Source organism: Peromyscus eremicus, chromosome 1, assembly GCF_949786415.1.
Source record: "Peromyscus eremicus chromosome 1, PerEre_H2_v1, whole genome shotgun sequence".
In the NCBI taxonomy this organism is placed as follows: domain Eukaryota; kingdom Metazoa; phylum Chordata; class Mammalia; order Rodentia; family Cricetidae; genus Peromyscus; species Peromyscus eremicus.
Window position 1 is genome coordinate 19,482,704 of NC_081416.1, and position 24,408 is coordinate 19,507,111.

General features: G+C 41.4%; 1 protein-coding gene and 1 pseudogene across 1 annotated transcript in view; one reads left to right on the top strand and one right to left on the bottom strand.

Annotated features, from left to right (window-relative positions):
• Window positions 1-24,408, top strand: part of Hpse2 (heparanase 2 (inactive)) — a 681,933-nt gene that overhangs the window by 558,138 nt on the left and 99,387 nt on the right. The gene's annotated exons all lie outside the window — the stretch shown is intronic.
• LOC131895119 (small ribosomal subunit protein eS27-like) lies at window positions 9,127-9,292 on the bottom strand (annotated as a pseudogene).

The window sequence follows — 24,408 nt, forward strand, 5'->3', positions numbered from 1 at the left end:
AGGAGCTCATTCCTGAGAACATTGATTCTCCCCTTCTTGGCAGCCTTTAGTTTTCTGTAGCCCTTCATCTAGAGGTGGAACATTGTGAATTTTTCCCAGTGTACACTGGCATGTCAACTGATGTTGCAATTGTGCAGGTCTTGTTTAGACTACTGTATTATTGAAATTTTGTGGGTGCAACTCCCTGCCAGTTTTTGGAGACATCTCTTATCAACTGCTCTGATCCTCTGATTCTTACATTCTTTCAGATCCCTTTACCATAATTTTCCCTGAGCCTTAGGTATAGGGGTTGTGTTGTAGATATATCAGTTGGGGTTGGGCATCCATAGACAGTTGTTCTCTTCATTTTGATCAGTTGTAGAGTTCTGTGATCATCTCTGCCTGCTGCAAAAAGAAGCTTCTTTGGTGAGGGGTGAGAGCTGCACTTATCTGTCTATATTAAAGTTAAGTATTTAGAATGCAGTTGAGAATTAAGCTGGTTTAGGAAAGTGGCAGTAATAGGTTCTCCTCTAGGGCCCATGGCCTCACCAGCCACAGTAGTTAACTATGTTTACGTTGCCAGGCATGAATTCTCTTCATTGAGTGAGCCTTAAGTCCAATGAGGTAGCTGTTGGTTATCACTGAGCTGTAAGTGCCACCATTACATCTTTCATTATATCTTGCCATGCAAGTCATTGTTGTAGTTAATAGGCTTTACAGATAGGTAGAACTATTGGTTGCTTTTCTTCCTTGGCAGCTGATATAACACCTTGAGATGCTATGAGAGCTAGTCCTCAGGAAGGAGGCTTCCAGGTCAGTTCCAGCTCAATTCCTCCAAGTTCTGTGTCCGAAGTGTATGGTGTCTTTAGCAACAAGGTCTTGCATTCAGGTTCTGGGAAGCAACTAAGGGCAATGGAAATAGCTATTTTCTTTCAGGAGTCTCTTAGACTCTTCTGACCAATGACTTGAAGGGAAGTTTCCCATGCCTGGCACTAGGGGGTTGTTAGATAGTGGCTCTTGGAAGTGATGTAACTTCATTTAAATTATTTATATATGTTGTATACACATATACTTTTTATATAGTATATATGCATTTTTGTTTGTTTGTTTTTCGAGACAGGGTTTCTCTGTATAGCTTTGCGCCTTTCCTGGGACTCACTTGGTAGCCCAGGCTGGCCTCGAACTCACAAAGATCCGCCTGGCTCTGCCTCCCGAGTGCTGGGATTAAAGGTGTGCGCCACCACCGCCCGGCATATATGCATTTTTAAGTAAACATAAAATAATAGGTTTCCATGTAGCTTTTTCAATCATCTTTGATGTTTTTTATCTCTCTCTCTCTGCCCCTCAGTATTGCAGGACCTCTCAGTAAAGTCCCACCCAGTTGTTCCATTTCCCCCTTGCAGCACCTTTGTCCTTCTGCCATCCCCCTCCCCCCACCTCAGCAATAGTACTTTTTCTCTTTCCTGGTTTCTGTGGTTACTGCAGGTTATAGTCACATCTGAAGATTTGGAGCTGGGTCCACAAATAAGGTAGAACATGTGGTATTAAGGTAACAGGTCATCTGTGGGAGTGAGACCAAGCCATGCTGAATTATTGTATTTGACCAAAGTATTCAATTTAGCTAGTCATCCCATAAATGTAGATTTAATAGGATATCACTTCTGTGACCCTCAAAGTTCTTTGGGGTAATTTCTTAGTGATCTTTAATTTTTTTTCTGTATTTATGTTAGCTGTGAGGGTCGATGTTTGGCGCCAGATTTATCTTCTGTATATGGAGTACTCCCTCAGGTCTCACCTGAAATCAGTTCCTTTCATTGTGTCTTGGGTTTATCTTTCACATTATGGGAGCATGATGGGGCTCAAGCTATTAGTTGATCACCCCTTGTGTGTACTGTACAGAAACAGGGTGGTTATGTTGTCTTGGCTTCCCTGTGAAGTTATTGAACATCCTGGAGAGTCCCCCCACACCTTCACACTGTTCCACTTATCTGGAGTGTCTTTATGGCCAGGCCCTCATAGAATCTATGAACTAAAAGGGACAAGCAGGAGAGAACACAGACGAAAGCCAGTGCTCGATAGTAGAGGAGTGGTAGGAGAAAGGCCACAGACAGCAAAGATACACTGTGAAAGCAAACGGCTGTTCTAAAGGCAAGTGCTGTGGGCAGTTGCTCCCACACAGACAAGAGGGCACCCAACAACCCATTCAAAATAAACCAGTGCCCCATCGGCCGAATCAAAATGGTAGTCCAAGCCCCCCAAAAAACTCACATTCGTCCACCTAAGGAGACAAATGAGTGGTCAGGCAAGCAGAGCTTGAGCTGGTAACTTGGTGCTGTCTCAGTGACTCCTCGGATCAAGTGAGTTATCTGCAGGTCTCACATGGGATGCCAAAACTGTCAACACAAAACCCAGCTATCACCTCAAAAGGCATAAAAGATAGTTTATTCTGAGTCAAATGAATGCACAGCCCAGGAACATGGGTTTAGGTTACCTCATATCATCTTTTAAATATGGAAGCAGTTTTATGAGCTTTCTGTAGTTAAGAAACAAAGAAAGTCATAAATGAAGTTGTTTTTCCAGCTCTGTTAGTGAGAATGTCAAGGAAGTCGATTACAGCACAGTGGAGAAATCTGTATCAGAAGCTATTAAGTCCCATTCTTAGATTGTGAATTGATGAAAACTTGTAGATTCATTTGATAGAAATACATTCCAAAGATGTTACCTAATAGTCAAAAGGATATTACATCAGATACAGGGGTGGGCAATGAAAGCCTATTAAAAAGACTGAAGATAGTCCAAGACAATTTGGCTCCAGATCTGCAGTATTCCAACTCTCCTCCATATCATGAAGTTCTAATCACACCACCAGCCTTGTAGAGCTTCAGCAGTGATGGGGTATTTTCTGGGAGCTTCCATTTACGTAACTTGTGGTGGCATTCCCAAATTCTCATTGGTGAGATGATGAGGCTTTTATTCTTAAGAGGAAACAGAGAGAATTTAAGACATCTTTTGGGCTAAGAGGAAGGAAAATGGGCTTTGGAGGTTGTGTTAAAACATACAGAAACCCCTGCCTTACACTTTGATTTTTCTTTTCTTGGTTTGTAAAGAAGTAGTGACCCAGCTTGAACCCAACAGCTGACCTAGTTAAACACATCTCTTTGTTTAAATCTGCTGGCTAATTGGAGAGAAGACTGGAAAAATTGTGAACATCTGGATAATTGAGTCACAGTTGCCAGAGGGCCTTCCCTGGGAGGCTGAGTCAGTTCTCCAGTACTTCCAAGAAGGGTCTGAGTTAGAAATGAGGATTCAGGGGGAATGAAATGACCAGGCTGGGTATAAAAGTGGATTCTTATGAAGCAGTGATGTGGAAAGATGGCCTTGTGTAACCTGTAGATGGCCTTGAACTGTGACAGGAGACAAGCTGGACTGTGAAGGAGCTACAGTTCTGAGGATGGGCTGAAGGTGTGTGCTAAAGAGCAAGCCCAGGAGATGGAAATGTGCTCTTCCAGCACCTGGAGGGCTGTCATGCCTAAGAGTGCTTAGATTTCTCCTACTGGACCTGTGATTATTGTAAGAGCAAAACTGTCCCTCTGGATAGGGAACCTAAAAGGAGAGATAGGGAGTTCACCTGCTGCTAACGGTTAAAAGGATAGCCCGGGATTTGAAGCCTGAAGTCTGACTCTGGAGCACCTCATCTCCCCTGTGACAGACACTATCTGCTAATGGAGGTACAGGCATAGTCTATAGCTCAGATACCTAACAACAAACTGTTTTTAAACTGACCTCTTTTACACATCTAATGCTTCTTGAGCTTAACAAACAACCTTTTTTTTTTTTTTTTTTTTTTTTTTTTTTTGAGACAGGGTTTCTCTGTGTAGTTTTGATGCCTGTTCTGGATCTCACTCTGTAGACCAGGCTGGCCTAAAGCTCACAGAGATCTGCCTGGCTCTGCCTCCAGTGCTGGAATTAAAGGTATGCACCACCACCACCTGGCCCAACATTTTTATTTTTTGTTTTTTGAGACAGGGTTTCTCTGTGTAATAGTCCTGGCTGTCCTGGAACTCACTTTATAGACCAGGCTGGCCTTGAACTCAGAGATCTGCCTGCCCTCTGCTGGGATTAAAGGCATGTGCCACCACCACCTGGCTCCAACATTTTTTTTTTAAGTCAACTTTCCATTTAAATGTAACTCAACCCTATCTTCCTGGAAATTCTTCATACTCTATGAAGTTCCTCATTTTCTTCTCCTAGATGCCCTCCAGGTATGGGGAACAGAGGAAGCCATGAGTGAATTGTATTGTTGACATAGGCACATCCATTTCAAGGATCCCAATGCCTTAGACCCAGGGGAATGGAGCAAGGCCTTCCCCTACGGGTCAGATTCAGGGATGGCAAAGCCTTCCTCTGGCCCCAGTGTGAATGTTGAGAGTGTGGGTAAAATCTAGCAGCTGCAGCTTCCTCCACACAGGTATTCCTGAAACTGCTTGCCTGCAGAGACCCTCTGCTGAGGCCAGCTAACTCCAGGCCCTGTCCTGTGCATAACAGACTTGTGGTTCCTGGTAGTCATGTAGTTGCTCTGCTCCGTCAGAACTCGCACAGCCCAGCCCAGCTCGTCTGTGTGTGTCTGGGTGTCTGCCCTTTCTTTGTTCCCTCACAACTGCCCAAGCTGTGCTGGACCAGCATCTGGGTGCAGAGGTGTTTATACCACATGCTAGCACTGGTGGCCCATCTGCCTACTATCCTTTGATTACTCACTGACCCTCACTCAGTACACATCCCCTTCTCTATTAATTGAAAGAGCCCAGATAGTGAGTCCTTCCAGAGTTTTTTTGGTTTTGCTTCATATTGGTACTTGCTACTAAGACTGGACATTAACTCTGTTCCCCATACTCTTGACACTTCATAGTTTAGATCTGTCACCAAGATTATTCTAGAACGCTGTCCCTGTGGCAGTTCCCCATGACCTTGCAGAACATGGAAATTTGAGGTCAAAGGCAATGGCAAGCTAGGAGTGCTGACTTGGGCCTTTACTTTGCACTCACACTATGCCACTGATTCCTGGCCAGCACAGCTGCCCTGGGTTGGTCTGTGAAGTCTCCAATAGTGCAGTAGTTCTCAACCTTCCTAATAGACGCTTTAATACAGTTCCTCATGTTGTGGTGACTCCCAACCATAAAATTATTTTCATTGCTACTTCATAACTGTAATTTTGCTACTTGTTATGAGTCATAATGTAAATATCTGTGTTTTCCAATGGTCTTAGGTGATCCTGTGAAAGGATCATTCAACCTCAAAGGGGTCATGACCCACATGTTGAGAACCAATATAGCAGTGCTTCCTATGAGGAGTGGGATCTCTCCACTCTTTTATCATTGTCTGCCATCTGGGGACGTGAACACTAGGTCTCTCTAGCTTCTGTGATCCAGGCAATGTCCTCACCCTGGTCTAGCCTCCTTCGAGCCTTCCCTACACCATGTGCTATCTTCTCTACTGTGTAGTTTCTCATGAGCTTCTGTCTTCATACTCCTAAGTGGTGTTATATTAAGAACAGCCTTAGGAGTTTAGGGGTGGAAATGAAACAAAATGGTTCTTAAGATTTTTGCTTTATGAAAGATTTTTAAGCTAACTTGAAACTCAAAGCTGAGGACTGATCTTTTTGTTTTAAGTGCCATCTGACCTTGAGCATCAGCTCCAGTGTCTAATTAGGTATAAGGAGCTGAAGGACAGCAAGAATTCAAGCTGCACATGGCTGTGGAAAATAAGTACTACCCCGGTCATTCCATGTATTCTTTCTTTTACTTCAGTGAAATGTTTTGTAACAAAACTTTTGTACCTTTAATGTTTTTAGTTTAAGATTCCAAAATAGCATTTTATCACACTTTATTGCCTTCTACAGTAAGAAAAATCAACCAGAGCACACTGGCATATGTCTTCATTCAAAAATGCAAAGAGGGGGTTCAGAAGGGGCAGTCTGACTTGGGAAGGACAGAAGTTTTTCTGAACTTAGGCAAGAGAGGTTAACAGAAGTTCATTTGATTTCGGGAATTTTAGGACCAAGACAGTTCTCAGAAGAGGGAGGAAGTGTGCTTGAGAGTTAGCAGCCATTGTTTAGGCAATTTGAATTTTATTAAGAGGGGTAGGAAGGAACAGCTGTGAGAGACACAGACATGCTAGGGACAGAGACGTAGTGGAAAATTCTCTGTACTTAAGTGTCTCTTAATTTACAAAGTGGAAAATATACCCATGCTGTTTTCAGCATGTGTGAGTAACTCTTCTGATGATGTGGCCATAATCCTCCTGAGGACTCAATCTCTTCAAAACTACATTTACAAACTTTTTACAAACTGTGGTATGGTTCACACACTTTGAACATAGTAGGATTTCAATCAATGTCTGCTTTTATGGGCTGGGAAAATCTGTTTTCTTCAAATAATGACTGAGACAAACATAAGCAAAATTATTATGGTGAAAGTATGTTCATAGCATTGTGAAATGTCATGGGAGAAAGTGGTGATTTTTGCAAAGAGAATGATATTGGATCTATGTCTCAAAAATGATAATGGTTACGGTAATTTTAGAGATAATACAAAGTAGTCATTAATTCTTATCATGTACTATCCATTTTATAAGCATATCATCTCAAATCTTCCACATATACCACTGATATAGATCTCATTTACTTAAGAAGTAAAAAGGGGAGCCCACAGAGCAAAATGACCTGTCTTGAGGTCACATTTATTAATGGCAAACCTTAGATTTGAGCACAGAATATTCTGGCTCCAAAGCTCAGTATTATTGTCTGCATCAGTGTTTCCCAAAGTGTAACATGTGCACTCCTCGTAGGGAAAGAGAGATCGAGTTGTGCTATGTCTGCAAACAGAACATTAGACAGTGTTGAAGCCACAGGACAGCTGTCACCTTCCCATTGTTCTGATAAGATCAGAAGGAAGTTTCAGTTTGATGGCACATGGCCTTCTTTAACCTGCCAATCTCCCACACTCCAAATTGCAGAATAGCATAGCCCCAGCTAGAATTGGACAATGTATCCATAATGTTCATCTTTATGCTTGCTTTCTAATTATGGAAAATTATATTTAATTTTTTACATAATATGATATAAAGTTTCTGACATATACTTATTTGAATTAAAAAGTAAACATTTAAATGATTATTAGAAAAATGCCAGTGTAGGTTTATGATGGTGTGACCTCAGCTGAGTTGTTTAAGGCAGCGCAGCCCTCCACAGCATAATCAGGTTTCAAAGACAGGCAGTGAGCGTAGACAGTAGCTGGGGGTGCTCAGGGGAGCCAAGAGCATGCGATGGGGGAAGAGCTACTAGTAAACCAGAAATGCATCAAAGGCGACACGCTTGGAAGCAGTGACTAGTTTGGAGAACTAAGATAGATACGTTAGATCCTGAGGCAGGAGCGTGACCGCCCTATGCATCCTTTAGTAAACAGTTCCTAATAGAGATGTGGTACGCAGGACTGTCTGCCCCTTCTGCTGTCTGCTGTCCTTCCCATGATTGTTAGAAGGTGCCCAAACTTTGATAAAGTGTTAGGAAATCTTCATTTTTTGTAAGTAGGTAAGAGATAAAGGCCTTTTAAACAAATAAGCCCTATTACACATTTCTGAAAGGGGAATATGGGGAAAGAATGAGATTGTTTTCATGTGAAGAATATACTCCTATACAGTAAGGCATGCCCATCTCCTTAAATCTTTATAACCCACTACCTCCAGTTACTTCAAGGAAAATACCAATGAGGAAAATAAGATGGAAATGGGTATACAAAACAGTTCTATTCATTCCAGCTGAATAAGTGAAATGGTTTCTAAGGAAACAATAAAAACTTATTTGGTGACAATTAAACATTCTAGAGACAGCAGAGCCTGAAGAAGCCCTGTGAAACGTGGAGCTAACCACCATCTGCAGCCCTGCTTCTCTCTGTGTGGTCCAAAAACGGACTCTGTAGAAAATAGAGGTCAGGGCTGAGCGCAGTGGGCATGCCTGGGGTCCCAGCACTCGGAGGTGCAGACAGGAGGAGAGTGATTTGGAGGATAACCTTGCCTACTTATATAGTGATACCCTGTCTCAAAAAGAAAAGAAGGGCCGGGCGGTGGTGGTGCACGCCTTTAATCCCAGCACTCGGGAGGCAGAGCCAGGCGGATCTCTGTGAGTTCCAGGCCAGCCTGGTCTCCAAAGCGAGTTCCAGGAAAGGCGCAAAGCTACACAGAGAAACCCTGTCTCGGGGGCGGGGGGGGGGGGGGGGAGAAGAAAGAAAGAAAAGAAGGGGGAGTGGAGGTAGAGAGGGAATAATAGCCTTATGATTTGATGCCACACCTCAGACAAAGTGAGTAAATAAAAATACCAAAAGCTGTGACTAAAGAGACTTCTAAGTACTATCACCAAGCCAGCCCAAAGGATGAAGGGAAAAAATCAAAAACCAGGCTGGCTGAAGAGACGGCTCAACGAAAAGAGCACTTACTGCAGAAAGCATAAGAAATTGAGTTCAAACCTCCAGAACCCACTAAAAGAAGCTGCATGTAGGGTTGCAAGCATGTGACCCCAATGCTGTGGGGACAGAGACAGGAGGATCCCTGGGATCTGTGGATGGCCAGCCCAGCTCCAGGTTCAGTCAAAGGCCATATCTCAAGGAAATATGGTGGCCAGTGATAAAATAGGACACTTGATCTCCTCCTCTAGCCTCCATGTGCAAATGGGCACTTACGTACATATGCATACACGCTCCCCCCCACACACACACCACTCACACTCACAGAAAAAAAAAAGTCTAAGGTAGAAATTATAGCTTTATTCTAGCATGATAGCAGTTTCAGCTATCTTTGTTTTATTATCAGTTATCAATAATATTCACTTACTAAAAATATACCTCTTTAGTAGAAAATAGTTAACATTAAATAAATATCAGGAAATCATTAATTCAAAATGATACTATTTTAGAACTTTTAATACAAAGCTGTGTTTATGATATAGACTTTGGCTCCTGGCTCCAGAGCAAATGATGTGACTTTAAGCTGTGTTGGCTGTGGCTCTGTCACCCTACCACCACCTAAGAGCAGTGACCCAAACTCCTGGGAGTAGACATCTCTTTGAGAATGGGGGCCAGGGTTTGAGATTATCCTGACTCACGTATTTGGGTGCTGCTTCCTCCTGGAGAAGGACCCTCCTATAAGCCTTGCTTTCCCTCTTCTGGACTGGCAGAGCACAGTGGAGCATTGACCACACTAAATTATGATTTGTGCATGACTAAGGACTGGTGATGGTATAGCATTCTGGGCATTTCACACCCATGAAGCAGGAACTGGGACTTCTTGTGTTTCCTCTTCTCTTCTGGAGATCTTTGTGAGAAGCATATTCTTATAATGAGGTCATCACCACTGAAAAGCAAGAATATGCATTGTTAGAGAAAATCTAAATTATATTGTAGCACGAATCCTAAAAGGTCTTATTAATAAAAACAAACTGAGAGCCAGGTATTGGGGTGAATACTGAAAGATCAGAGAAGCAGAATAAGCCACAGCTAATCTCACCTCACCAACTTTTCAGCCGATACTGAGTCCTCACCCGAATGGATCTCAGCTGAACTGTTGCTAAAAGCCTAAAAGCTTAAAAGCCTCTAGTTCCTGGTCCTCACGCCTTGTATACATTTCTGTTTCCTGCCATCACTTCCTGGGACTAAAGGCATGTGTCTTTCCCAAGCAAGACATGAGATCTCAAGTGCTGGGATTAAAGGTGTGTGTCACCATGCCTGGCTGTTTCCAATGTGGCCTTGAACTCACAGAGATCCATATGGATCTCTGCCTCTGCAATGCTAGGATTAAAGGCATGTGCTACCACTGCCTGACCTCTATGTTTAATATAGTGGCTGTTCTGTTCTCTGACCCCCAGGTAAGTTTATTGGGGTGCATGATATATCAACCACATTATATTTTTCTGTCTTTTTCCATTTTACAACATTCTTTTGACTTTTGAATATACTTTTCTAAAAGGACTGAAAGCACTTGTGTGCAGTAGTGAGGACCTGAGTTCAGATCCCCAGACCCATGTAAAACCAGGTAAACGCACCTAGAATCCCAGTTCTCCTACAAGAGATAGGAGGTGGAAACAGGAGGTTCCCCAGAAGCTCACAATCCAGCCAGCATGGTATACACCACAGAGAACAAAAGACCCAAGAAACCAACACCTGAGGTTGACATTTGTCCTCCACACATCCACCATGGCATAGCATACTGCCTATGTGAGTGCTACACACACCCACACCCACAAACCACACCCCCCACACACATTTTCTAAAAATACTTTTCTGTAATTATTCAGGAACTTTTTACCAACTAGGCAGTTCTTTCACAACAAACCACCACCAAATGCTAGCTTCACAGACTATCTCCATAAGACAAAAACAAACTTATTTTTTAATAAAGAAAATGCTACCTTAATAGAGTGTTAGGGCATTTTGGAGTGGAAAGAGTGGTGACAATATTTATGAGATTTTTGAAACTCTGGTTTAGGGCAGGTCATTTATTGTGGAAGCTTGGTTATGATTCAGTAAGATCATGATATAATAGTTTAGTGTTGGTGGGCAGCCGGACAAGGATTTTGAGTGAAGGGTTCAAAGGAGACTTCAGGTATCAGCTATTGGGAGGTTGATGTGACTCCAATAATTTCCTGGAATTCACAGTTCAGTCATGTTCTGCTTCTGTCTTCTTGGTGGAAGAGTTCCTGAAATACCAGTGAAGATACACATGTGAGGATGGCAGAGTGTCTGGCCAGGTTTCTGTGGGCAGTAGCAATGTAGCCATGGATGATTTGGGTTCTTACCACACAACCACTCACTTTGTTTCTGTTCTTACATGACTGAAAATTCAATGTGATGGCTTTTTGGTCCTCATGGTGTCACAATGGAAAGTGACAAATTTTTGTACTTAATATATATATGCTTGATACCAGTGCTCAGTGATGCTCATTCACTTTGTCTTCTTTCCTTTCCTTCCTCTCAAATATTTTGATTAGGAGGAACAACCCCAAACTTTCTTGCCTTGCTAGTGGCTCTTGATGGAGCCACTTCGGAAGTCAGTTCATTAGCTATTATATGTACTGACATGCCCACTACTAGATATATAACCAAGATAATTAGTAGCATGTGCCTACACAGTACCATTTTTCAGGATTGCTAAAGAAGTAAAAAAATAAAATAAAACAAACATCCACCAATTGATTAAAATGTGGTGTATCCATGCAATGGAATTTTATTTGTCAGATAAAGGAACAAAGTATTGATATATGCTACAACATAGATGAACCTTGAAAACATGTTACATAAAGTACCCATAATCAACAAATACAGCAGGTAAGTATTTTGGAAGAAGGGTTGGGTAGAGCAGAAAGAAGAATGAGGAAGAGGTTGGAAACGCCTGTTAATGACTATGGCATTACATATAAGGAGGTACTATGCTCTAAACCTGTTTGTGGTCATGGTTCATAACTCCATAAATACACTAACGGCCATTGGATCGTGTACTTTAAGTGAGTAAATTATATGATTGTGAAATATATCTCAATAGACCTATATTTTAAAGAGGTTCTTCACACAAAATACAGTGAAGACCTTGATGCTGAATAAGAATTTCTAACTGCCTGAAAGACAAAGCATTCTGGGGTCTGAAACAGTGGCGTCCCTCCACCCTGTCTCACTGTACTGTCTCACCTTATCTTAGCAATCAGCCAGTTCACAGGCATGCTTGGTGCATTTGATACTTAGAGAGGAACTGTTTTTAGAATCTTCTTCCTCAATATGGAAAATATATGTGCAATGAAAATCAGCAATAACATTATTTTCCTGATTCTTCCCCCACCCCCACCCCCACCCCCGAGACAGAGTTTCTCTGTGTAGCTTTGGAGCCTGTCCTGGATCTCACGCTGTAGACCAGGCTGGCCTCAAACTTACAGGCCTGGCTTTGCCTCCCGAGTGCTGGTATTAAAGGCGTGCGCCACCACCGCCCAGCTTCCAGATTCTTTTTATTGTAATAAAACAATTGACAGATTAAAAAGAGCAAATACATTTCTTTTTTTGTGGGTCGGGGGAGGGGTTGAGACAGGGTTTCTCTGTGTAGCTTTGGAGCCTGTCCTGGGACTCACTCTATAAACCAGGCTGGCCTCGAACTCACAGAGATCACCTGCCTCTGCCTCCCCAAGTGTTGGAATTAAAGATGTGTGCTACCACCACCCAGCTGTGAATACATTTCTATTTTAAAGATCTTTCTATCTATACATAGTTTTCAAATTCAGCAAAATGTTTTAGGATGAATTAAAATTTGTGTTTGCCAAACAAATACCTCATGGCCTATATTGTTTTATTGTTTCGATTTTCAACACAAAATCTTCATGTGGTCATGTAAAAATGACAGAATTAAATAGTCCTGAAATAATGGCTCTGCCTTGTCTCTCAGATCACCCTGCAGTCACAGTGTAAGAGTGTGCAGAAGTGACATCTTGGATGGAGGATGGCTTGCACAATGACAAAGTGTCCTCTCTGTTACAGACATATTCCTACCAGGAACATGTGTGTAGGGGGCAGATGAATAATTGGGATTTCCTGGAATTAACTGATATAGAATGCAATGTTTACTAAGGGGTGGATTGTTAAAATGTGTTCATTTGAGACTTTCACGTTATAAAACTGAGCAGTACCATGAGGGCTATGAGAAGTTAGACCATGGAAGACTGTCTCAGGAAGGAACTTATCACTGCTGCTCAGCATCATTGGCACAGGGTGATAACAGAAAGCAGACTGATTCACAGTCACTTGGTTATCCTTTGGAAGTCTCTGCACACCGTGTGCCCACCTCAGCGCCTGTTCTCATGGGAACTGATCTCATATCTCACATGTGAGACACTGCTGGCGTTATGCTGCCTGAGTCTGCACAGATTCAACCACACCTGTGATAAATGGTTGTGTCTATAGTCTAGCAGCTATAGTTACTGTGATTTAACCACATAATAGTAAAAAAAAAAATGTATAATTTGTAAGTAACTTTGCTGTTCTCTAGTTATATCTTAGACCTGAAACTGTAAGGTCAATTTTTATCAAGTCTTGGAGCTCACAGAGGTTCTAATACCAACACTAAATTGTAATAAGTTAGATTTATGCAAGTAAAACTCGTTTTATTCATAAAGAGGAAAGAACTGTGTAACTAGAACCTTTTCTGTGTTCCGCCCAGCCAGCAGCAGCTTATAAAATAATCATTCAGAGGCTTACAAACTGTTTGGTCTATGGCTCAGGCTTCTTGCTAGCTAGTTCTTACATCTTAAAGTAACCCATTTCTATTAATCTATGTATCGCCACGTATCTTGTGGCTTTACCTGTGTTGCATTACCTCTTGCTTTCCTGGGCAGCACTCAGCATCTCCTCCGACCCCGCCTTTCTCCTCCCTGTATCTCTGCTTGGATTCCCTACCTGCTTCTAAGCTGCCTTACCATAGACCAGAGCAGCTTCTTTATTAACCAATGGTAGCAGCACATATTCACAGTGTACAGAAAGACCATCCCACAGCACTTTCCCTTTCCTGTCTAATCAAAAAAGGTTTTCATTTTAACATAGTAAAATTATATATAACAAAACAGTTATCAAGCAAGAATTACAGTTATAATATCTAGTCTATTTGTATTTGGCAAAATTAAAGAAACTATCCTATCATCTATCCTATTTTTGTGACTCTAAAGTTTTGTATCTAATTTACCTGCTGTGGATATCTGTATGCTGTGAATGTGTTGCTCTGACTGGTTAATAAATAAAGTTCTGATTGGCCAGTAGCCAGGCAGGAAGTATAGGCAGGACAAAGATAGAGGAGAATTCTGGGAACAGGAAGGCTGAGTGAGGAGACACTGCCAGCCGCCGCCACCATGAGAAGTAAGATGTAAAGTACCAGTAAGCCACGAGCCATGTGGCAACTTATAGATTAATAGAAATGGGTTAATATAAGATATAAGAACTAGATAGCAAGAAGCCTGAGCCATTAGGCCAAACAGTTTAAATAATATAAGCGTCTGTGTGTTTATTTGGGTCTGAGTAGCTGGAGGCCCAGGTGGGACTGGAGATAACTCCAGCTACATTTACCTTTTATCATCACTAAGGAAAACTATAATTATAAGTATCTAGTCTTCAACTCCATCAAAGACCCCAGAAGGATATAATATTACCTAAGTAAACAGGAAGTGTATTGCCAGCAGCTTCCATAATTCTAGAAATGACAGAGACAGCTGGTAATCTTACGGGGATCCTAAGAAAATTTAGAATTATGTTTAAATCTTGTTTGTAGTAGTCTTTGAGGCTGCATTGTCTCAGCCAGTTGCCTTGAAGCTGTTCTGGATGTTGGATCATTTGGGCCATGGCTGTCATCAGATACCTTTCAGGGAGTTTTAGTTGATCAAACCATATTAGCCTGGAAGTGATCCACAAATTCTCATCTTCTGTGGAAACAAAAGAAGAACCTCTTTTCCAAAGCAACATATCCTTAGACCCAAATTTTGAAGTTATCTTTAAAATATATATGTTGGTTTAACTTAGTAGCCCCCACAATCAAATGTCTCTCTGTAGTTAGCACATTAACAGTCAAAAAAATTCAAAGAAAACATAGTAATATACATAATCCAGACTCTCTGTATATTTTCCATCTTTATGTGGCTTATTACATTTTTTATTACTCTATTTCTTCTTTAAGGACTTTCTCTATCCTTTTTTTTCCTCAAGCCTATGTATATTTTAAACATACGGTAACCCGTTTACAGGTTTTTTCCATCTGAATCTGTTTTATTGTGTATCTTTAATCCTTTTCTGACCAGGAGAGTTTTTAAACTATTAAGCTGTGTGGCTAGGACCAAAGCAGTGGCCCTGGCTGCTGGCTCTGCCCCTCTCAGCTTTTCAACATGGCACAGGTACACTTACCTCCCCAATTCTGGGAGGCAGTATTAAGTAGAATGCCTGTGTTTTTAAGCCTGTGGCTGTGCTCCCAAGCCCACAGACAGTGACTAGGAGAAGCCTCTTTGTATTGCAGCCCCTGAGAGACCTCAGAAGTCCACCATGTTGCCACTGAAGCCCGCTGCTGAAGCCCGCTGCTGCCAAGAGACACTTCTCTGTACCACACCCCATAATGAGTGACATGAACTAGGAAGCTGCTCTTGGCTCTGTTTAAGAACTTTTTTTTTTAAGCTCTCACGTTTTATGTGGAAATTCTTGCCAAAGGTCTGGGCACCAATTGTAGACTGAAATTTTTTCTGTGTCCCACCTGGCCCGCAGCAGCTTTCAAAATAACCACTCAGAGGTTTAATATTAATTACAAACCATTTGGTCTATGGCTCAGGCTTCTTGCTAGCTAGCTCTTACATCTTAAATTAACCCATTTCTATTAATGTATCGCCACGTGTCTTGTGGCTTTACCTGTGTTGCATTACCTCTTGCTTCCCTGGGTAGCTCTCAGCATCTCCTCTGACCCCATCTTTCTCCTCCCTGTATCTCTGCTTGTATTTCCTGCCTGCCTCTATCTGTACAGAAAGACCACGCCACAGTAGAACTGTTGCTAAGTTGTTATAGTCATAGTTTGAGCTTTTGAGACACTCAAAACTTTTTGTTTTGGGAGATAGATTATTGCTGTGTCTGCCAGGCTAGCCTTGGACCCCCAAGCTCAAGACCCTACCCTGACCTCCAGTGTAGCCGCTACTACAAGAGTACATCAACATAACAAGCTCACAAATTTTACTTTTAAATGCTAAAAAATTTAATATGAAAAGTAGTGCACAAAATAAGGGATATTAATAAATAAGTGATTTTAGTGTATTAGAAAATGTAGCTTGTCACAGGTTGCTGTGAATTACACATCTTCAACAGAAATATATAAATGTACGTGAGGGAAACAGAAATACATGGCTGAGTGACCTATAGCATGAACCACTGAGAATTGTGGGGATTTTCCAGGTGATTTATTCATACATTCAAGCTCTAAACTTTATGTGGGTAATAGACTATCCCATCTATCTATCTATCCTTGATCTGTCTTTCTGTTTCCTTTCATTTTTTGTTTATTCAGTTTCTCTTGCATTCCAGACACTGTCACAAATTATATATTACAAATATGACTGTTAATTTCTGCCCTCAGAAACTTTGTCCCATGACAAAGGCCAACATATAAACAACTTGTTAGCATTCAGTGTGATTAGCGCTGTAAGAATGTCCAGTGCGCTCTAGAAACCCAGAGGAGGGAGCAATGAGCTGTGTTGAAGCACAGAGAAACTCTACCTGGGAGCTGATATCCAAGCTGAACCTTAAGGCTGGGAGAATTTTCCAGGAGGTGGGTCTGTGGTGGAGAGGTAGCCTTGAAGTAAAGGGACAGCACTGTACAGTCAGAGTCCGAGACTTGCTTCATTTCTTTCTCCTACCATTTATCAATTTCCAAGTGAAGCAACATTAAAACTGCCATTTTACTTAGTGCTTTACCTACAAGTGGTACCTCCTATGTGCCACATTCCTACATTTTCATCAGCTTACAAACCATGAATTTAACTGTGGGGAATAAGTCATCAATCTCACTTAAATAGGATTTTCATAAATTTGAATTCTTGTCCCAAATCTCTTGCATTACTTAATAATTATTTTAACATCTTTAAAGTTGAAGGGGGGTTGTTAGTTCTAAAAGTCTGTATCTTAAATGCAAAACCTGATCGCCCTGTTAGTATACACACAGAGATGAGGGAGGGAGAAAGAGAGGAAGAGAGAGGAGAGGGGAGGGAGGAAGAGAGGGAGAGGGAGGGAGGAGGAGAGAGGGAGAGGGAGAGAGAGGGAGAAAGAGAGAAAGCAAAAGCTACATTAGCGAAATCTTTTAGCTCCCAAGGCTTTTCCCCAGAAAACAGTTTTGGGGAAGGAGTCTGCTTAGCCACACAGCAACAGTATTCACCCAATACACTCCTTTATTGTCATCTTAACCCTCTTTCTAAGGATTAGAGGGCGTGTCCCCAACTCCACCAACTCCAATCTGAGTGGAAGATATGCTATGTGTTATTAAGTCCCAAGAGCCCAACAGAGGGGCCATATATCAGGATTCAACAGTTGCTGTGCTAGCTGCCAGCCAACACCAACCACCAAAGAAGAAAATACTTCCAGATGCATAGGACCCAGCCTATGCATCCCTAAACTTATTATTGTTTTGTTCTCCAAATTGACCTGATGTTACTAACCTGTAAGTCTATATGACTGTATATACTAACATAGCTTGGAATATGAATCTTCATGAATTCTGGTGCTTCTGGTTCATGTTGGGTGATATAAAAGGAACACAGCATAATGGGAAATATCAAACAGATCTCTTTAAGGAGAACTCTCTTTTCTTGTCTTCTCTCTTCACATCTGAAAGGAAAAAATGAAAGCTAGTCTAGCAGTTCTGCCCCCTCCTGAGATTGTAATGCTTTCATCGTGCTAGGTGTCTGAGAGCTACAGCTGGAATCCAAGAGGAATGATTTAAGGTACCCCACCTGTCAGACTATCAGCCTATGATTGGAGAGGGGTGCTCCCCCATACCTCTGCTTCCTGAGTCTGCTCAGCAGGCTCTGTCACCCATCCTCCACCTGGTTTGCACACAATCACAGTCTCCTATCATCCTACTATTCTTAGTGGTTAGCCTAAAGGAATGCCCCAATGAATCAAGGGATCAGTGGCTCAGAAGAAAGCCTGGCCTTTCTATGGTCATATGGATAATAACCTGCCACAGATTCGCCTGCCCTTTGAGATTGGTCAAAGCACCTTCTACTGCTAGTGAGGAGCCAGTGGAACTCGGTGTCTCACAGATTCCTTGTGGATGGAGAGGCTATACAGCCACCCTAGAAAGCATTTATTAAAATTAAACACATATTTACCAAATAATCATACAATCCCACTCCTTAGTGCTGGACTCCCAAAGATAAAACCTATATCCAAGCCGGGCGGTGGTGGCGCACTTATTAAAATTAAACACATATTTACCAAATAATCATACAATCCCACTCCTTAGTGCTGGACTCCCAAAGATAAAACCTATATCCAAGCCGGGCGGTGGTGGCGCACGCCTTTAATCCCAGCACTCGGGAGGCAGAGCCAGGCGGATCTCTGTGAGTTCAAGGCCAGCCTGGTCTCCAAAGCGAGTTCCAGGAAAGGCGCAAAGCTACACAGAGAAACCCTGTCTCGAAAAACCACAAAAAAAAAAAAAAAGAAAACCTATATCCATACCAAATCATGTGTACTCTTTTTTATGGCAGGCTTCTTATTAACAGCAAAACATGTTAAGGATCAAAATGTGTGTCTGTGGCTAAATGGTTAAATGCTGATGCTTCCATATCATGGACTACTATCAGCAAAAGGGTAGTAGGGGAACTTTTAGCACACACTTGAACAAGTCCTTTTATTCATCTGTGTTATCCCATGTAACTGGAATTTTTCTCCAGCTCCCGCCAAACCCTGGCAGTCCTGCAGCCCACTTATAAAATAAACACACAGACTCTTATATTATTTAAACTGTTTGGCCTAATGGCTCAGGCTTCTAGGTATCTAGTTCTTACATCTTAAATTAACCCAATTCTATTAATCTATAAGTTGCCACGTGGTTCGTGGCTTACTAGTATCTTAACATGTTGCTTCTCATCACGGCGGCTGACAGCATCTCTCTGCCTCAGCCTTCCACCTCCCAGAATTCTCTTCTCTGCTTGTCCCGCCTATACTTCCTGCCTGGCTACTGGCCAATCAGCATTTTATTTATACAGAGTGATATCCACAGCAATCCTGCTGTACATAATCTCAAAGGCAGGGTAATTTGTAGATAACAGCAATTTGTTTCTCATAATGTTCATGGCTGTGAAGTCCATGATCGAGGCACTAGCAGATTCAGTTGTCTGGTTAGAGCTGCATCTTCCAGAGGGGAGGAATGCTGTGCCTTCCCATATAGGAGACAGAAGGCAAGTGAGCTGACTGCTACAGGATGACTTGTTTAAGGCCCTTCATGCCACTCATGAGAGAAGAGCCTTCACTCTTAAAGATCTCAATGCTATCACCTTTACAGCACCCAAATGTTAAAGGCAGCCCCTTGAAACCACAGGTCTCAAAAGAAAAAAAAATGCTGAATAGAAAGCATTAATCTCAAAAGGCCAGACATATTACTACATTTAGAGAACAGTTTTTAAATGACAAAATTATAAGATAAAGAATGGGTTCACAGTTGCTAGAGATTGGAGGTGGTGAAATTTGCAAGGTAAATGTGACTATTAAGAGACAACATAAAAGAGATCTTCATGGTGGGTATACTCTTTGCTTTCCTGTTGCTCTTATAAAACACTATGACTGAGACAACTTAGAAAAGAGTTTATTTTGGCTTATGGTTCCAAAAAGGTGAGTCCAGTGTGAAGGATGGCAATAGACAGGTATGGTGGCCAAAGCAGGAAGCTAAAAGCTTGTATCTTCAACCACAAGCACAAAGCAGAGGGAGAGCATGCTAACTGGAAGTAGGGCAAGGGTATAGAATCTCAAAGCCCACCCCAATGACATGCTTATTCCAGCAAGGCTGTACCTTATAAGCCACCCCAAACAACGTCACCAGTTGGAACACAAGTGTTCAAATACCTGAGCCCATGAGAGACATTTCCTATTCAATTCATCACAGTGTAATAGTTTTGTATATTGAATGTGAGAGTTCTATAAGTATATTTTCATTATTTAATAGTATGTAGCTATACATCTGTTATACTTAGGCTGTTTCTGAGTATAATGTTGTATTATAGTCACATTGTTATAGTCATACTGATGCAAATTACATGAACACCATATAGAAAGACCTTTTAGAAACTATGAAATGGAGGAGTGAGAACCAAATAAAGTCATGATTAAAGTGTAAGCAAACTAAAAGTTGATATACCCTTCAGCGTTTTTAACATGCAGAACATAACCTTCAAGTAAGAATGGAAGATATTCATCATTACAGAATAAATCATAAATGTCAAAGTAAAGCAAAGATTCCAAAAGCTGGGAGGATGCAGAAGATGAGAGGAAAGGTAGAGTGAAAGATGCCAGAACTGATGACTTCTTACAAGTGAGTTGATTGCTAGCTCCCTAAAAACCCCACCAAAATACCACTAAAACCAGGCAGTGGTGAGTAGGTCGCTTACCATGGTAATAGAGGGCACTACTCTGGCATTTCTCATGCTGCTCTTAGTTCTGGGATTTGCTTTAAATAGTTAGTGAGATGTTGAAGATCTCACAACAGCCTAAATTTTGCTTGTTTTCATCTCCTGTTTCTGCCTTCAGGCCATTCAAGAGAGAAAGTTGGGCTGTGTATCACATGCTTATAATCCTAGCACTTGAGAGGCTGAGGCGAGAGGATTGGTACTTGGGGCTAACTTAGATTACATTGGGTGACTCTGTCTCAAAAATTAAAATGAAACAAAGGTGAGAAAGAATTAGCGTCATTGCTTCAGGATCTGCTCTTGGATGTTGTCTAACAACAGTATTAGAGAGTGTCTCCTTGCATTCTCTTTACTGATAAAACTGAATAAAAACTTCTGTTGCAAATCTGAGTCAATTGAATCATCCTTAGTGTATGCCCATTCTGCCTTTTGCATTTGAGGTCACATTAATATACAAACTGTAGATCTGGAAGCCTGGCATTATATATGATTAGTCTATTCTAGATTTCTCTAAAAAGTTCATAATTCTTATCTAGACTTTAAAGCATCTTTTTGATGGTTCTAAGCTCAAAATTAGACCAGAAATTAAAAGTCAGAGGTTTTGTTCCTCTAGTGAGAGTGGTTTAGCTTTAAGTAGTAATTAAATCCTGAGCTTCTGGCAAGAAGTGGGCCTGAAGAAAAAGCAGGAGTAGAGGGAATGGAGAAGAGAAGAGAATGTTGTGAAGTGTAAGGGATAGCTATAAAAAAAGTTTTACGTGTTTCACATTTTTTTCCTGTGCCTTGGCCAAGTGATCTCTTAAACAATTTTAGAATTTGAATTTCTCTTGGAAGTTTCTTCACACCAATTAAAACTGAAGATTATTTGATATTCACTCCCTGTTTCGTTCTAAGGTATTTCCCAAGTGAACATTTTTGAACTTATTATCCTTGATGCAATTGTGCCATGCAGAAAGTAGGTTCATGAATGTGGATTTTTGTATAAGTACATGTAAGAAGCAGGAATGAGCCAGAAAGGTGGAAGCTTTAGATTAGTCTGAGAAACCCAGGAGAGCATGGAAATAGCTCCTTGTAGGTGTCACTGTGCACCTCATGACTTGGGTTCCCATCCAGATGGCTGGACCATCTCCCGTGGAAAACTTGATGAATTTTCAGTTCTCAGGAGACAGGCTTGGAGAGGCAATCTCTCCCACAGTCAGTCTCAGAACAGCCGGAGTCCTAGAGTTCTCAGAAGGTTTAGAGCCCGATTTGTTCAAAGGAACCAGTGAAGAAGAAACTTTGTGGGTGTTTTCATCCTGGGGGCTGTTCTCTTCCTACAAGATTTCTATTTAAAGATGTATGAGAAATGCCAGGGATGGACAGACAGACACAGGGCATTGCTGATAAGAAGACATTCCCACAAAGGATAAAAGTCCCTCCTGCTTGGATGGATAATCACATAGATCTGCCAGGTGTGGTGGTGCATGCCTTTAATCCCAGAGCTCAGGAGGCAGAGGCAGACAGATCTCTGTGAGTTCAAGGCCAGCCTGGTCTACAGAGGGAGTTCTAGGACAGCCAAGGCTACACAGAGAAACCCTGTCTTGAAAAACCAGAAAGAAGGGGAGGTGGGTTCTTAAAAAGGACCCCTCAGCATTTGGAGAGCTCAAAGAATGAAGAGATCAGGGAGGTCTCAGAAGGAGGCCTCAGAACTACATTTTCTAATAGTTCTAAGTGGTGACAGAGAGGAGGGAGGTCTCAATTTGTTGGATTCTTCCTCCAAAATACCACCAAATTAGCCTTCTAATAAAGTGAAACTGAGTTTATTGCTTGCTATGGTAAGAGAAAAACTTCTTCACAAAATTTTAATGGCATCTCCGAAAGGCAAGAAGCAAGTCAGACAATGTTTGAGGCTTTTGGAGGAGGTATAATTTAAAGTTAGCCTTTCAGTGTAGAGACATGATTGACACTGGGTAAATGGCTTCGTATGACAGCTGGAGATTGATGGCCCAGTAGAGCAATGATTTCATGGTGAAGGCTTCAGTGATTCTTAGAAGGCCACTGTCATTTACTGCCATCAAACACCTAAGCACTCTAATGTAAGTTTAAGCTGAACTTTCTGGACTAAGCCAAAAACATATTTTCAAGTTGTGTCCTCCTGGACAAGAGCTTCATGGGATAAGAACATCATGCTGACAAGCAGAAATGATGGAAATCAAAACTCTACCTGTAGGTGGTTTCTGCTCTCGGTGGGTTATTGTAGGTAACTGTGTATGATTGCTGACAAAAGAATTATAGGTTTCAATATGTTGTTTGAAATGGCTGAGATCAACAGAAGAGGAAGTGAGAATAAAATTTTATCAAATTGAGAAAATGAAAGTGAATTGAAATTGGAGGCTTTAAAACAATCAAATCCTCGTCTTTCATACCAGAAACTGAAGGACAATTTCATAGGTGCTAATCAAATAGTAAAATGCTTGTGTGAGGCACCACCCTCACCCTCATGATAGAGCCTTTGGCACTTAGCAGTGTGAAGGTTTTCTTGGCAACAATGGAAAGACCTAAAGAAGGAAGGGCTGGTGTTCGGCTGAAAATTCAGGGTAAAGACTCCAGAGAGCAAAGGTTGGGCTTCTGCAAAGGCAAAGGCGTTGTTACAGGCTTCCTCTTCCTGAGTGATGGAGGAGGAGGACCTCACAAAGTGAGTGGCGCTGGGGGAGAAGGTGGAAGGAAAGGGCACTGGAGCAACAGGGAGCCAGAGAAATAGGATCGATCTGAGGAGGGCACCCTGAAGGGCAGAGGTCTGACAGTGATGGATGCAGAAAAGGGCTAGGGACCCTACTGAGCTTCCCTTCTCTCATCCTCCCTCTCTGCTCTAACATGGACCTGAAGTCATTTTTATTACAGTTTGTAGTGCATTTATTGAATATAGTTTTATGTTTCCTGTTCATAATTGAAAAAGCAGATGAATTCAACATTTTCTGTTTCTCATGAATACACACACAGGCACACACACCAACTGAGTTTCCTATTTCTCTGTGGTCTTCAGTTGACTTCATTCTGTGGGCGAGTGGTCTTCAAAGACTTACTCTTCTTCCTTTCTCAGTCTATATTTATTCCCTGTGGAATATGCCAGAATTTATTATTCCTGATACCTTTGACAATTTTAACCTATTCTGTGTAAATTGGTCACTTTATAGCTTGGTATATATTATTTACTTTATTTTTTTGACTCAAATTTTATTTCTGTTTTTGTTTTTGTTCTGCATTTTTTAATCTTTACACATGTTTCTTTCAGTAAAGAGTGGAGGAAGCTTTATTCTACTTAAAAAGCAAGTAATCAGTTTTAATACTTAACACAGTAGTGATAACAAACACGTGAATTTTAAATGTCAGCCTCACTTATAGTTGTGAACATAAGAAAACACTAACTTGGTAAAATTCTAGAAGATAATTATTTACAAATATAACCCCTGTCTTTTTTAGATGAATTTGCTGAAATATGCAATGAATGACAAAATATTAAGCTGTTGGTCCTTAATTTGCAAGCTTTGGGGAATTAAGTTTTTCAGTCAGTTTAGGAGTCCTGAGGAAGAAAACCAGGAAGTGGTACCACAGCACCGTAGCAGCATTAGGCTGGGAGCACGAGCCGCAAAGCCTAGCTTCACACCAGCTGGCAGACCTTAAACACATCACTTAGTCTCTCTGAACGTCCATTGCTTTATCCGTGTAATGAGGCTAAAAAAAAGTGTCTACATCATAGGGCTTTGTGAGGATTGGTGTAAATAGTGAGTATGAAATGTTTATCACAGTGCTAGGCACATACTACACACTTAATGTTTATTTTTACCATCAACATCATTATGGCCATTGCTATTACACATTTATCCTTCACATTTATCATTACATCATTTATCCTGCAAATGACTTTACCTGTAGGATATCTGTTAGAATCAGAATTTCTGTCTTTCTTACCTGTTTTGTGATACACCAGTTCAGCTTGCTTCCAGCTGAGAGCCACTGTGGCTACCCTAGTAATGGGCACCTGTAGTTCATCTTTACATAGATAAAAGCATTCCTTCCAAGATGACTGTACCTGTGTCTTAGGTGACATTCGAATCTATTTAAAAGGATCCACAATTCTCATGTGCATGCTAGGACCCTACTTACCTACTTCTTTTTGCTCAGTGTTTTCTTAGGGATCCCCTTCTACAAAGATTGACAGCAGAATCTGTATTCCCAACCTC